This window comes from Python bivittatus, unplaced genomic scaffold (genome assembly GCF_059951505.1).
Source record: "Python bivittatus isolate LINGU-HERP-01145 unplaced genomic scaffold, Pbiv_v1 ctg000700_np1212, whole genome shotgun sequence".
Taxonomy (NCBI): Eukaryota; Metazoa; Chordata; class Lepidosauria; order Squamata; family Pythonidae; genus Python; species Python bivittatus.
Window position 1 is genome coordinate 75,024,554 of NW_028277098.1, and position 14,717 is coordinate 75,039,270.

The following is a 14,717-nucleotide window of genomic DNA, read 5'->3' on the forward strand; positions in this document are numbered from 1 at the left end:
TGTTTGGGGATTATAATAGGCTGAAAATATTCATAGGCTGAACATACCATTTGTTGACAATTCAGCTGAAAGAGGATAAGAAAAGGCTGCATGAAAACCCTATCCTGACAAATTTTAAGAGCAAAAGCAAGATCTCCCCAGTATTATCTATTGCCTGCTATAACGTTGCTGCCCTCAGAATAGCCTGAAATGAAACTATGCTGCATTGTGGTATTGCTGTAGTTCTGCTGAGGAATATAAACAAATACAGAATTCCTCATGTGAGTGGCAGTGAGCAGACCCCTCTAAATCGCTCACAGGTATAGTGTGTTATTCTGAGGTGAGAAAGTCTTCGAGTCTATGGCTTTAGACATAAGGATTTCTTTGTAGTCTCAGTGCCTGCACAGTCAGAATCTGAGCTCAGATGGAAGACTTTGCATTTGATTCCTTGCTGCAAAAACTTGTGTTGTTCACATGGACAATCAGCTCTCCACTGATGTAACAGTGTGATATAGATGGAAGGGACTGCTCATGGTTACCTTATGGTAAATTTTACATTGTTTCTGTCACCTCAACCCAGCTACAGAAGTATCACATTTGCATAATTTCAAAGGGGCATCCTGAGCATAAGTACGAGCCACAGTGATGCCATAGGTATCATGATGTCATCACACAAATGATGCAGATAATATAATTGGTGCCATTTGCACAATGACATCATGATGCACTTGAAGTCACTTGCCTCCACACAACCCCCTCACCACAAGGTTGTTCATTATCCTAAGGGGAAAAAATTCACTGGCAGCTACCATTTCTTTCTCAAATCCTTTTGCAAATATATTATATAGCATTATTTTAAAGCACGCTGGTTAAATGCAGCTCTGTAGATTCCAGAATAGCAATGAGTTTAATACCCTATACTTTGGACATTTGCTCCATCTGTTAAAATAATTGAATGCCCAATTGCTGTCTTGAATGGAATTGTGGAAGAATGCTTTTCACTCAACTGTACTTAGACAGCTTGAAAAAAATAATCTGGGAAACAGGGATCAGACCACTGTAAATCAGAGAATTTCTATATCTATATAATCTATATCTATATCTATCTCATTTTTAGACTGCTGCAATTTTGTGACTCCCAGGAGTCTACAAAAATAATTACAGATATAAATATAAAACATCCACAACATAATAGTGACAATATAATACAAAATTAAAAACAGTAACCTAGCCAGAGGAGTGTAAACATAAACGTTCATATGGAATATATTCAACTAATTAAAAAAGTCATCTAGAAGAACTTTATTTTTAGTTGCTTCCAGAAGCTAATAACATTATAGCTAATCTCACTTCCCAAGGGAAAGCTGTTCCATAACATAGAGGCCATTACACAGAAACATCTCCTCCTGGCCTTGGCCCTGCTAATTTCATGGCAGTGGGAATAACAACTACATAGCTGGATTAGGTCAGCTGTGATGTTCTAAAGAGGGATTTTTAAAAATTAATATTCTGATACAATTTTTTTCATCAGAAGTGATCAAGGCAGGGTACAGCAAACAATATCCAACCATCTTACATGCTGTAGACACCACAGTGTGAAAAAAGCTTCCTGCTACTGTTTATCAATGAGTTGGAACTGGCACAGTAAAAGGGAACAGGCCCTAAGTTACTCAGGACTTTAAAGAATCAGCACATAAAACTGAGTTTAGGGTCTAGGTTGAGTACAATTGAGTAAAGAGATAGATAGACAGGCAGACAGCAGACTTCAGATATGATTGTGCCAGAAAACAATTAAACATACGTAACAGTTGACAGGCTTAGAAAAGTGATTTCCCACTTGTCAAATACTATAGTTCAGTTTGCCTCCTGTTTGAAAATGTTGATCAAAATAGAAGTAGATATATCATGGAAAACACACCTCTGACTATTACTAATCTATTGAATAAATAGAAACCAAGTTAGCTGAAATCTGTCTTTATTATCATGTCACCTGATGTGGTTGGGTAAGTCATTTTGGTTCAAGTAAACCTATTTTTAAAGACACCATGAGGATCATGTTACCATACTCCAGTCTGGAGAGTTACTGCACATGATTGCATGAATGATGATGGCTGAATGTTGAGGACTTCAGAACTGTCTTAAGCACTCTTGTGAATGCTAGATCTACAAGTACCTCAAAGCTTTAGTCCTGCCCATCCATCATAGGATGCAAATGTGTTGGGAGAAAAAAAAAATCATTTTCCTGTATTTTTAATATTTAGCTTCTAAAATACAAGGTCCGAAAGCACAAAAAACCCTTAAGTATGAGGTTCACATATAAACCAATATTTTTCTGAATAAAAGAGTGACTTTCAAAGAAATCAAAACTAGGCTTATCAACTTCTAAAGCATTTATTCTATGACTATCTATAGACATTAGCAGATGATAATTTCTGCTATGGCATTAACTACTCCAACTTTTAGGTTCAATTCATACCAGCCTTCTTTGACCTGGTGCAACTCCAGTGCTGCCTTGGGATATAGGGAATTGGGCTTCAAAAACATGGAAAGCACTAAATTAAATATAGGCATATAGAAATTAGGCTTCTGTGAAAGGCACCAAAGTAGTTAGCAATTCCACACATACTCACACATATATTGCACAATTAAGCATCCTTCTGAGACTGATGCTTAAACTGATGGGCAAATGCTGGCTAAGTTTTTTTCCAACAGCTCTCAGGTGTTGTGACTTGAATCCATGTTAATCAGCCTGGTAGCCACTGTACTAACAAGCATCACTTCAGCAGCTGCTCTAGCTGAAGAATTACTAGGCTTATATTCCTGACTTCTCAGCATCATTCCTCTTTTCTGCCCCATTTTTTCATCACACTCCTCAACAAAATGCATATTTCTCTTTTGAGAGCTCTCAAAAGAATAATATATTTTTATTGTGACAGTGAGGCTGTTGGTTGCCATAGTTACATCCCATGGCTGGTATAGGAGCTCTGTGGATGTTTTAAATTCTGCTATTTTCAACCATCCTCCCCTCCCCCCATCTTTTTATTCTGCACACATACCATATTGCCTTTATTGACATATTTACATCATCATCCTGTGCAACAGTCCAACATTCATACAAAGAAATGCTGGAGCCTTTAAGCTTGTTAACCAATGCGACTCATTCTAAGTGTTCTACAAGTGCATACATGTAGTATTTCATATATGCGTGCACACCGAGACTGCAACCATGAGACTGCATCTTAATAAATAAATGAGAACCTCCAAAAGGTCTCATCTGTCTTTGTTTGCTCTCTCTATTATATACCAAATCCCATCCCTAGTCTTCAAGACATTTGAATTAGTGTTGTAAAATGAATTTCAATTTGTGTTGCTTTCATAGTCTCCTTGCTATAGAATCAGCTTATATCTTCCACTTGTCATCTTGGCCTCCACTAGTCCCATAGCCTTTTTAAACCTTAATCTGTTTTGAAGTACACTGAGAGTTGGGTGGATATATTTGCTTTTTATTTATTTTCCTTATGACTTACCAACTGGGCCTCTCAACATCCAGCTAGCTGACTATCTGCAGTTTATATATATACACTTTAAGGACATTAAAGAACCAAGGAGTTATTTTAAAGAATAGATTAGTATTAATTGGAATTCTTTGAAAGGAGAGCTGCATTTTTTGAACAACATGACAAAAGAAAGTATGCTGTCTAAAAACAGAGAGGATGTTGTTCAGATTTTTACAGAGGGTCTCTACAAGATGTTATGCTATCAGAGGTGAACAAATCCATATTTTGGTTTGCCAACTATTTCCTGGCAGAACATCTTTGTGTGTTAAGCAGGAAAAATGCAAGTGAAGCTTTTCTATCAAGTGCAGTAAAAGGAAAAGTTAGCTCTGAAAAATTTCTCTTGCATACAATTAGGCTCTTTAAGATGGTTTAGTTAATGACTTTAGGGTTTTTTTTGTGGGTTTTTTGGGGGCTTTCAAGTCAGTATTGATTCCTGGTGACTGCCTGGACAAGTCCCTGCAGTTTTCATGGCAAGATCTTGGAAGTGGTTTGCCACTGCCTCCTACCTAGGGCTGAGAGAGAGTGACTGGCCCAAAGTCTCCCAGCTGGCTTTGGGCCTAAGGTGGGACTAGAACTCACAGTCTCCCAGGTCCTAGCCTGGTGCCCTAACCACTACACCAAATTGGCTCTACTTTATAATCTTAGACAAGTGTATTTTACCTTTAATGCCCATGAATGAAGCATGGACTTCCACAAAGAGGCAGTTACCTGTGAATAGCTTTTCCCCAAACTGGGGCCTTATTCTCTCAGGAGTTCTGATCACAGATAGCTATCTCTCTGCAGATGTTCACACTAAATGCATGAATGGTGAAGGCAGAGCCAGTTGTGCAATTCTTCCTCACATAATAAACCCAACTCATGTGTATAGTATGTGAAGGAGGCTTATGTAAAACACAAGGCCAGATAAATTTTAAGGGTATTTATGAAGTCAACTGAATGTTAAACTTCTACTCTCAATGAACATTCTTGCTGACTACAGAAAATGACATGGCCACACCACTCCAGCAAGCAGCCTTCAGACCCACCAGAAAAGTACAAGAAGTGCTAAAATCAGCAAAAGACAAAAGGGAACCCCTCACCGCCGCAGGAGTATACCGCATACCATGCAGTTGCGGGCAAGCATACATCGGGACCACAAAACGCAGCATCCATACCAGGATAAAAGAACACGAAAGACACTGCAGACTACAGCAACCAGAAAAATCTGTAGTAGCTGAACATGCTCTCAAGCACACTGGACACAAAATCCTATTTGAAAACACAGAGATACTGGACAACACCAACAGCCACTATACCAGGCTATATTGGGAAGCCATTGAGATGCACAAACACCAGCAGAGTTTCAATAAAAAAGAGGAGAGTCTAAAAATCAACAAAACCTGGCTACCAGTCCTGAAAAATACAGCCTGCAAAAGGTCAATGAACTCAGCTCAACCACCAGGACATGTGAACAGTTCACACAATGAACTTGCTAATCACCCCCAGCAGCCCCTCGTTAACAATTCAATAGAAGAAAAAACCCTGCCTAATCCCCAGGAAGATACACACAGATTCTGACACCAAAACAAGCAGCCACTCAGTAACCCAACCCCCCCACACCCCCAATCCCCCTTTCCCCCCTCAGATCTCTATAAATACCCACAAAAGGGTCACATCACCCTGGGCACAGAGAGAACTGCTCCTGTCTGTGCTCCTGCACTCTGAAGATGCCGGTCACAGGTGCTGGCGAAACGTTAGGAAACAGAACTTCAAGAACACAGCCACACAGCCCGGAAGACCCACACCAGCCAAGCAGCCTTCTGTTTGGTAAACAACTTCTCTGTTGGAATTGAGTTGTTTCCTGCCAATATTTCATGGATTGATTATTGTCCTCCCCATCCTGATCTAAAAACATCTCCTTATCAGCTGTGTTTGTGTAATAAATAAAAATCGGTAGGGTCTCCTTCAAATCAAGCTTGTTTCAGGATGCTTTCATGGAGACATTTATGTAGTTTGGTTTGCAACACTATGGAAGTGGTTTACTGTCTTTTGAGATTTTTTTAAAACTTCCCAGACTAATTTTGAGTCCTGGAACTCCCTGGAGATCTCCCTTCTAAATACCAACCAGATCAAACCTGCTTAACAATATCAGCTAGGTAAGAACCAATGGGTGAAAACTTTACAGTGAGAAATCCAAATTTGAACTAAGGAGGAATTTCCTGACTGTGACAGCTATTAAGCAATAGAAGAGCCTTCTTCCTGAAGCTATGAGTGTTCCATCCCTGGAGGTTTTCAAGAAAAGACTGGACAGCCCTTTGTCTAGAATGGTGTGAGGATCCCTGCACTGGACAGGGGTTAGACTAGAAGACTTCCAAAATTCCTTCTAACCCTATGATTCTATGACTCTATGAATATGGATGCTGGGAAACCTTGTATATCAATCTAGTCTGAGATCTAAATTATTCTATCAATACTAGGACATAGTACACTGAGGTCATGTTAGTTCATTCTGTTGCACTAACCTTCTCCAACCTGGTGGCCTCCAGATGTCAACTGCAGGTTCAGCAACTGTTGGAAACACAATGTCAAACTGTAACATGTTTCATCTCTTGTGCTCATGTACCAGAGTAGCTTGCTTTTGGACAGATGTTATTTCATGTGTTAATATTCTGAAAGATTCATTGGGCTTTTTTAAATAGTAACTTTGTAAAATCATATACCATTTGGAAATGATAAGATTAAATTAAATAAATGATAGTATAAATGCTACATTTAATATAATACCAACATTATAAAAATCACGGAAAAGAGGATAAAACCCATAATAATGTAGTCACATACTGCTTAAAACCAGAATCATCTTGGGATCTAGCTCAGCTGCCATGGTGAAATTTTGCATGTTTAAGACTAGGCATAGTTTGTTACCTTTCCCTGTACAAATTCATTCCTGGCCACCATCAAACATACACATGCCTATATAGAAATGTGTCCAAGAATACACCCAAATTGCAAGTGCAAATTTGAGAAGCAGAAGACCTTTCAACAAGGTTGAATTCCTATCTCTCATTTGCCTTTCCCAAGCAGGTCTAAGAAATTCAGAAAAGCAAAAAGTTTATTTCCCCATGCACCAATCCCTAAATAAGGAAAGTGTATTTTCTTTCCATGTTCTTTGGTCTTCTTTGTAGTAGCTGACTTTCCTTATACAGAATCTGCTCAGAAGTCATCAATGTCAGATTCAGCTGGCGCAGCATGGCTAGGAACTTGCCCAGCCGCGCTTAGTCAGTTTCAGCGCCTGAGCGCTAGCAGAGGAAAAGGGGAAGTGAGAAACCGCGAACTGATTAATGGGCCAGCTGGCACTGCTTAACTAAACCACAAGCGGATACTTTGTGTCAACGCCAATTTATCTCGGGTGCTGCAGACAAAGGGGAGAGCAGCAGCTCAGAGGCAAAGAAATCAGCGCGTGATTGAGAACTCCCGGCTTTGCGCGCAACAGAAAGACCCAATGAATACAACAACGCCATCTATAGAAAGCAATCAAGAACACAAAAGAACTGGACTGAATCTGCCATTTGAGTGAAGGGGGGATTACTGCGGGTAATCTGTAACCAAACAACAGGGGCTAAGCGCGGGAACAGGGGAACTATAAATTGTGCTGTAAAAGGTGCCAAGCCAATCCTAGCTTTGTCTATACTTACTTATGTTACGCTTGAGTAAACTTCTTTGCTGAGCACACATGTCACAAGAGTTTCTCTGAAATGAATGGGGTAAACCTTACAATCAAAGCACTCCATCTGATGAAGCAGTCAGTGTCCAAGATGTGAAGCAGAGTCTCTGGAGTGAGTGGTATAAAATTGTTGAAAAATAAATAAACGAATTAGGAGTTTGAAAAAAGAAGCCAAAATCTTAAAACTGCCCTGCTGCATAATTCTTTGCAATTTGTTTTTGACAATCTGTTAATAAGTCTACCTAAGAAAAAGAACAAACAAGGAACTACAATTTGAAGAATGAGAGGGACAGATACATAAAGACCTAAGGTGTAACTTTTAAAGACAATTCATTATTTTATTTATTAATCATTTTAATTTATATGGCTGCCTACTCACCATGCAACTCTAGGATATAGATACCTCCCTCTGGAGTTCCAATGGGGTAATTGGAGAGCTAAACTCTGCCCTAATCTATACAAATAATATACTTGTAAATAAACCCACAAACTGCATAAATACTTTAGTTTTTGTCATCTCTTTCCAAAAAACAAACAAACAAAAAGCTTAGTAAAAATGTAAGCATTTTGGGCATTATATAAGTATCCCTAATGTTGCTGAGTTTTTAGGTTTGGGAGCTGCATAAATGCAAAAATGGTGTTACTTTGTTGAGTTTTGTCATTTGCAGGCAGGTTATTTCACTGTTGCTCCCATTATTTGCTATTAAAACTTTAAATATATCTTCACATAAAAAATATTCCTGTGGTCAATTTTTCTATAAGTTGGGTGGTAGGTAACCCTGAGTAATAATTACTATTCCATATATTTTGAAGGCCTTTGGACAAAACAAGAGAGCAGGGGGCTTGTTTTGAGTTCCAATGTTCCATATGGAGCAAACTTAAACTGTTTGGATTTTTGTTCTAGTGGAACACAACCAACTGGAATGCTTAGATGGAATATTTCAAGTGGGACTGTTTTATTCCAACACTATTTCCCCCCTGTTTCATGCATACTTTGATTTGATTTTGGTTTAGTATGTTGTGTTAACTCAGTCATTCTATTTTATATTTTATATGGTTTAGAACACTGTGCACACCCAGCTAATAACCCATAGTCAAATAATTGAAGACCTAGTAGGGTTGGTCTGCAAAGCCAGCCTGTAACTTGGTTCTACTATGCTGACCTTGTTCCATGGGTAATGTATAAAAGAGTCTGCAGAGGCTTTAGCTGCTATGCTGGCTCACCACATGGAGAGTTAATATTCTTATTTAAAAAAAAAAATCTGTGGAGAAAACTGTGCACCCAGAAAACAGACAGCAAAGACAAACTAAGTGACAAGGAAATTGGTCATAAGCAATCATCAAGAGAGTGGGGGTGGGGAAGAAAACGAATATCTAGTATTAGTTTCTTACCAGTAGATAATACTTCCATCAATTTGAAAGTGCATTTCAAGTGACACCCACTCTTCTGTCATGTGATTTCTCCAGCATTTTTGGCATTATTGTCAGAAGGAGACATAGTCCCATCACACACACAGTATCTGTTTTAGAATCTCTTTAGCAATGTCACCCATTTAAAGTGCATTTCATCAAAACGTGATTTACCTTTAATACCAATGGAGAGGGAGTTCAGAGAACAGGAGGGGAGAGAGAAAGGACAAAAAGCGTATTCATGACTCATTTCTTGGTCTATCCATTCAATTTCACATCACAAGCTGTTGCCATGGAAATGTCACACATGTAAGACGGGAGTTGGAAGTCTAATGCAAGTGCTGCCTGGTACAGTGAGGGGTAAGGAAAAAGAGAAAACATTTTTTTTTCCATAAGCAAAGAAAGGAAGCTGAAAATGGAGGCAAGTGACAACCAAGCAGAGGCTGCGCCCTTAAAACTGGAACTATTATTTGGGAGCTATCCAATATATCTCAGGAAAGAGTGACATTTCTTCCTATGGATTAGGGCCACAGAGACTCTTTTCTTGCATCCATCACAGGATTCCAATGCGAGGGCAAGCACTCAGCAATCGCAATTTTGTTTTTCTCTATCAGCAGTTTTTAGCAATCCACAGGCATGGATGCATGCATGATCACGTGCTAGCTGCTGCAGTTAAAGGCATAATTACAGCTGATTGAGAAGTTGGCACCCCAGCAATCCTCATACAGCATAATTTACATTTTGCAGCATGCAATCTGCAAATCAAATGCTCCAGCTCTTTTTAGCCTTAGCATCTCAGAGTTTTTTTTATAGTTTTTGCTGATCTTTCAAGTACATTAACAAATCATACATGTAATAGCTGGGTTCACACATCACACGGAGGCATGATTTTTTATTCATGATCATTGGCCATGGTTTACAAATTACAGTGGCTGGGTTCATAGTGCTAAGTTGGAAGCAAACAAGCATCAGTCTGACTAGTGTAATGTATGAATCCAGACACTGAGAAACATTAGGCCTGATTTACATACTGCACTAAGCAATGAAGTGGTCTGTGAATCCAGTCATTATGGTTTGCAAACCATGGTTTATGGTTTAGTATTAGATCTAAATCTAGCCATTCAACAAACCAGAGTTAAAATGAAGCATGGTTTGGCACAGTGTATGATATCCCAGAAAGCCAGTTTTGCTTGCAAATAGGAGATCACCACTTAAAATGATAGGCTATAGTGCTTATTCATAAATAGATCCATTGTTCCACAGTCTAGTGTAACTTGTAAGATCCATGATTCGCAAGCTGCACCAGTTGTCAATTTGCTTCTGGGTTCAATTCAAGGTGTTGGTCGCTACCTATAAAGCCCTACATGGCATAGGGCCTGGTTACTTGAGGGATCAACTGTCTCCATAGTATCTTACATTGCTAAGGTCTAGTGGCAGAAATTGATTTATTGATTGATTATGTGCCATCAAGTCATTGTCGACTCTTAGCAACCACATAGATTTTCTCCATGACAATCTGTTCCTGACCTGGTCTTCCAAAGGTGCATTCATCACCACTGTAACTAAGTCCATCCACCTTGTTGCTGGTTGTCCTTGTCTTCTCTTTCCTTCTACCTTTCCCAGCTTTAGAGCCTTCTCCAGAGAGCTAGGTCTTTGCATAATGTGTCCAAAGTAGGATAATTTGAGCCTGGTCATTTGTGCCTTAAGAACTCTGGGTTGATTTGTTCAGTGATCCATTTGTTTGTTTTTTGGGCTGTCCGCTGTATTCTCAGGAGTCTTCTCCAATTTTTCAGTTCAAAAGCATCAATACTCATCCTATCCTGCTTCTTCAAAGACCAATTTTTGCTTCCACAGGGGCTCACAGGGAATACCACGGCTTGCACAGTTCTGATCTTTGTAGGCATAGTCACATCATGGCATTTGAATATCTTTTCCAAAGCCTTTATGGCTGCTCTACCAAGTGCTAGTCCATGGCATAGTTCTTGGCTGCTTGTTCCTTTTCTGTTGATGGTTGATCCTAAAAGACAGAAGCTCTCCTCCACCAATATCTTCATTGTCAGTTCTAAGGCTGGTTGTTCTACCTGTTCCATTTGTTTTGTTTTCTTTATATTTAATTTTAGTCCCCTTTTTTCACTGTGTTCCTTGACCTTCATTACTACAGCTTGCAGACCCTTTGCATTTTCAACTATCAGAGTAGTGTCATCAGCATAGTAGAGATTATTTATATTTCTTCCCCCAGTTTTAAAACCACACTCATCTTCTTCCAATCCAGTTTCCTTAATATCTATTCAGCATATAGGATTAGTAAATAAGGGGAAAGTATACAGTCTTGCCTCACTCCTTTGCCAACCCGCAGCCAGTCTGTACATAGGTTTCTCATGAGGGCAATGAGATGTTCTGGGATTCCCACTTTTCTGAGCACATTCCACAGCGTGATGTGATTGACACAATCAAAGGCCTTTCTATAATCAATGAAGCACATCGTGACTTCTTTTTGATATTCTTTGGCTTTCTCAATTATCCAGCATGCATCAGCAATAATGTCTTCTGTTCCTCTCTAAAGCCAGCTTGAACATCTGGCATCCCTTTTTCCATGTAGGGCTCTAATCTGCATTGGATGATTGTAAGCATTATTTTGCTAGCAGTGGCAGAAAACACACCTCCTAAACACAAATTGGCTGTAACAGCCAAGCCCTGCCTTCTGCTGTCAACCTACCTGATAGGAAAGGAACTAGCGTAATCACATAGCCTTGCCAGGACCTTCCTGGCACAAGAGCTTATGGCATACCAAATACTTTCTAGAAACAGTGGATGTGATTTTAAAACTGGTGACTTTTAATCGAGCTCATGCACTTACGTCCTACCAAGAATTACTGGTAAAGAAATGTAACTGGGTTAACATCTGATTGGATTAATTTTATGGTGGGAATCAGGCTGTTACTGCTTAATACAAGGAGTGAATCCCAATTATACTGCCTGTTGAGCACAGCATTTTTGATCCTAACTGGCAGAAATGTTTTAGGAGCTGAAGCAGAGCCTTCTCACATTCCTTGTTATTCACTCCTTTTAATTGTTGATACCAGAGGTTCTGCATGCCAAACATAAACTATACTATTTATTTATTCATTTATTCATTCATTCATTCATTCATTCATTCATTCATTCATTCATTCGTATTCATTTGATTTATATAGCCACCCATCTCACTTTTACATGACTCTAGGCAGCTTACAATAAAATAAATACATAACATATATAATATTTTATATATCATAAATTTATAATATAAATTTATAATATATAATATGAAAAAAATAAAACACATATCAGCCAGGCATTGTCCAGACAATCATCAGTTAGATAGTTTTCCCCTTGATGTCTCCCAGATTGCCTGCCCAACCCTTGCAAAGCTATACGAAAAGACAGTGATATGATTGAGGCATTGCACCAAGCCACAATATAGTTCATTTGTTTGGGGATCAGTTGTATGTGTTATTTCAGCCAGTCTGGCTTATAACTTATGGGTTGTAGCTTAGAATGAATGATGAACCTAGCCAACCATGATGTATTCAGTAAATCATGGTTGAATATACTATGGTTCCATACAGTGTGTGAACTCAGCAAGCATCTTCTTAAGGAATTCTTATCAGCCAACCGACAGATCCGCCAAAGGGTTCTTAACAGAAATCATCTGGCCTGAGATGAGGTTGAACCAGCTCTTTTAAGTTAATGCTGATGAGAAACAACTGGTATGCATGTACATTGCACAGCTACTGTTTCTATGAGGAGAAAGTCAAGGCTTCATTCTCAGCCTGCAAATGGTAGATTTTTAATTAGAAGTTCTGCCTTCTCACCTCAATTCCAGAGTACAAAGAAAAAATGTTTCTGGCCATGTTTGTTATTACTACAGTCACATCCTTGATACTATGAGCCTCCAAGGGTGCTCTTAAGTTCCCCCAATCAAACTAGAGAAAACTCCAGGCAAACTCAGCTTTACCTTTTGTCAGATAGTAGCTAGATTCACCTAGTACTCTAACCCATAACGTGATTTGTTTGGTTTAAGTTTAAGGTGTTGAGTGGGTACAGCCAATGCAGCTTTCAAATCCTAGCATATGGCTTAGTTCAAGAGTTTACAACTTTTCCTGGGTTGAGGACCACACCTGATCTTTGAGTGACATGCTAGGGGCCAAACTGCAAAAAAGTAATGGGCAATGCCAGCTCAGGAACTGAAATTATAGTGAATTAAAATTTGGGTATCTTTAATAGGATTTCTTTCAAGTCATGAACTTAATAATTTCCCCTTCTATTACATATGTTAAAAAAATAATTTGATAATAACTTTGGCAGTCTTTAGGGGCCTCATCCAGGGCCTTCAGGGGTAGTTTGTGCCACCAGGACCTTAAGTTCTGGTTTGGTGGACTATGCACAGGATAAACCATGGCCAAGGGCACTGCATGAATCTAGACTGAGAATGCCTTCTATGGACCAAGGCAGGGACCTCTGCACAGGGGTGCCAGAGATGCCTTGCTTGGCTGTACATAAGGCAGTTTCATACCTTCCCTTGGAGGAGGGCCCTAGGGTTGGTACTTAATCCTATGTATTGCTGCAAGGATATGCAACTTTTGCCTTTGAACAACATGTCAGGGGTCGGGCCTCATCAACAGATGTAAACACTGGATGAGAATTATTACTTGCAATTATTGATAAATACCTCCTGTTCACTCTTATTGTGATCTTAATTGATTTCCCATTTAAATTAGATTAGGGAGTCATAAAAAACAACCCTCATACTTGTCCACATAAGTCTCCTATACAGGAGACACAGATGCATCCAGAAAAAGACATTACAGTATTAGGGAAGTGTGTTGCTGGTGGGTAGTAAAATGAGGGGGAAGGTTGAGGGGGGTGAGGGCTGCATCTAAAACTCTGTGCCTTGCTGCAGAAACCTATAAATTGGCTTGCCAAAAACTAACTCTTTGGGGAAAAGAAATTCTTGCCCACTAATAGGAATGAAATGAAAGAAGCAATGATGTCAAGGAAATTGCTGTTTCTGTTTCTATTGTGAAGCATCATTTTGTAGTGTCAGAGGAAACAAAGCCTTTGCTTTTCTAGGTTCCAGAAATTGAAGCAAAAAATTTGCCCTGTCGAAAGATATCATGCTATTCCCTCCCCCAAATATTAGTTGTACTTCATGCTAATCAGATGCAATCTCCTCTCCTCAGCCTGAGAAATAGATGTGGTATCTTGGATACCTCTGAGCGCTAGTAATTCCAGATGAATATTGACTATTTAATGACAACCACTCCAGTACAAATATCAAGTGATATTATTCAGTCAGATACAGATGATTGAATAGGGATGGCATACATGTTACTCAGCAAATGAATTATTGGATTCGCCCATGCCCTCAATGTGCTTGTCTGCTAGGAAATTTTCATTTGGCCTCCTAACTTGAGAACCAATTGTAAATGTCAGACCTAAATGCTCAGATTTAAGTGTTAGGTTGTCTTGTTTGATTACAGAAGTAAAAGGTCACAAATGACTAATGAAAAGTACAAGTGATATTGCCAGGGTAATGCTGTACAGCTGCAAGACGCGAACCGTGTGGGGGACAACCTTATCTGAGACTGCACTGTCTCTTTCTCTGAGGCGCTCCAACAGACATTACGCTGCCCTCTCGTGGTCTCTGCAATGATTCCCCTCCAGTCCAGGGTTCTCCTTCTCCTGGGCTTTACATACCCCTGGCTGATGTCTGGGGCTCCAACCTGTTCCTGTTTTGGCTACCACTAGGACAGGAGCACATTTTCTTCCACCGTATCAGGCATCTTGCTACCCTTCCTCCCACTTGCTGTAATTCATTTACAGAAAGGCAGAAACTGGAGCTTGCCTAGGCCACTATATAGTGGGAATATTCTGCTTTCTATTGCAAACATGTGTTGTTATAGTCTTATTAGCTATCTCTTGGGATTGTTTTACTGAAAAAGCCAAAGTGTACCTCTTATATGAGAGAGAGAGAGATGAAAAAGTACTCTTTTTTTTCTTTTTAAATACTTCATGAGGAGGGAGAA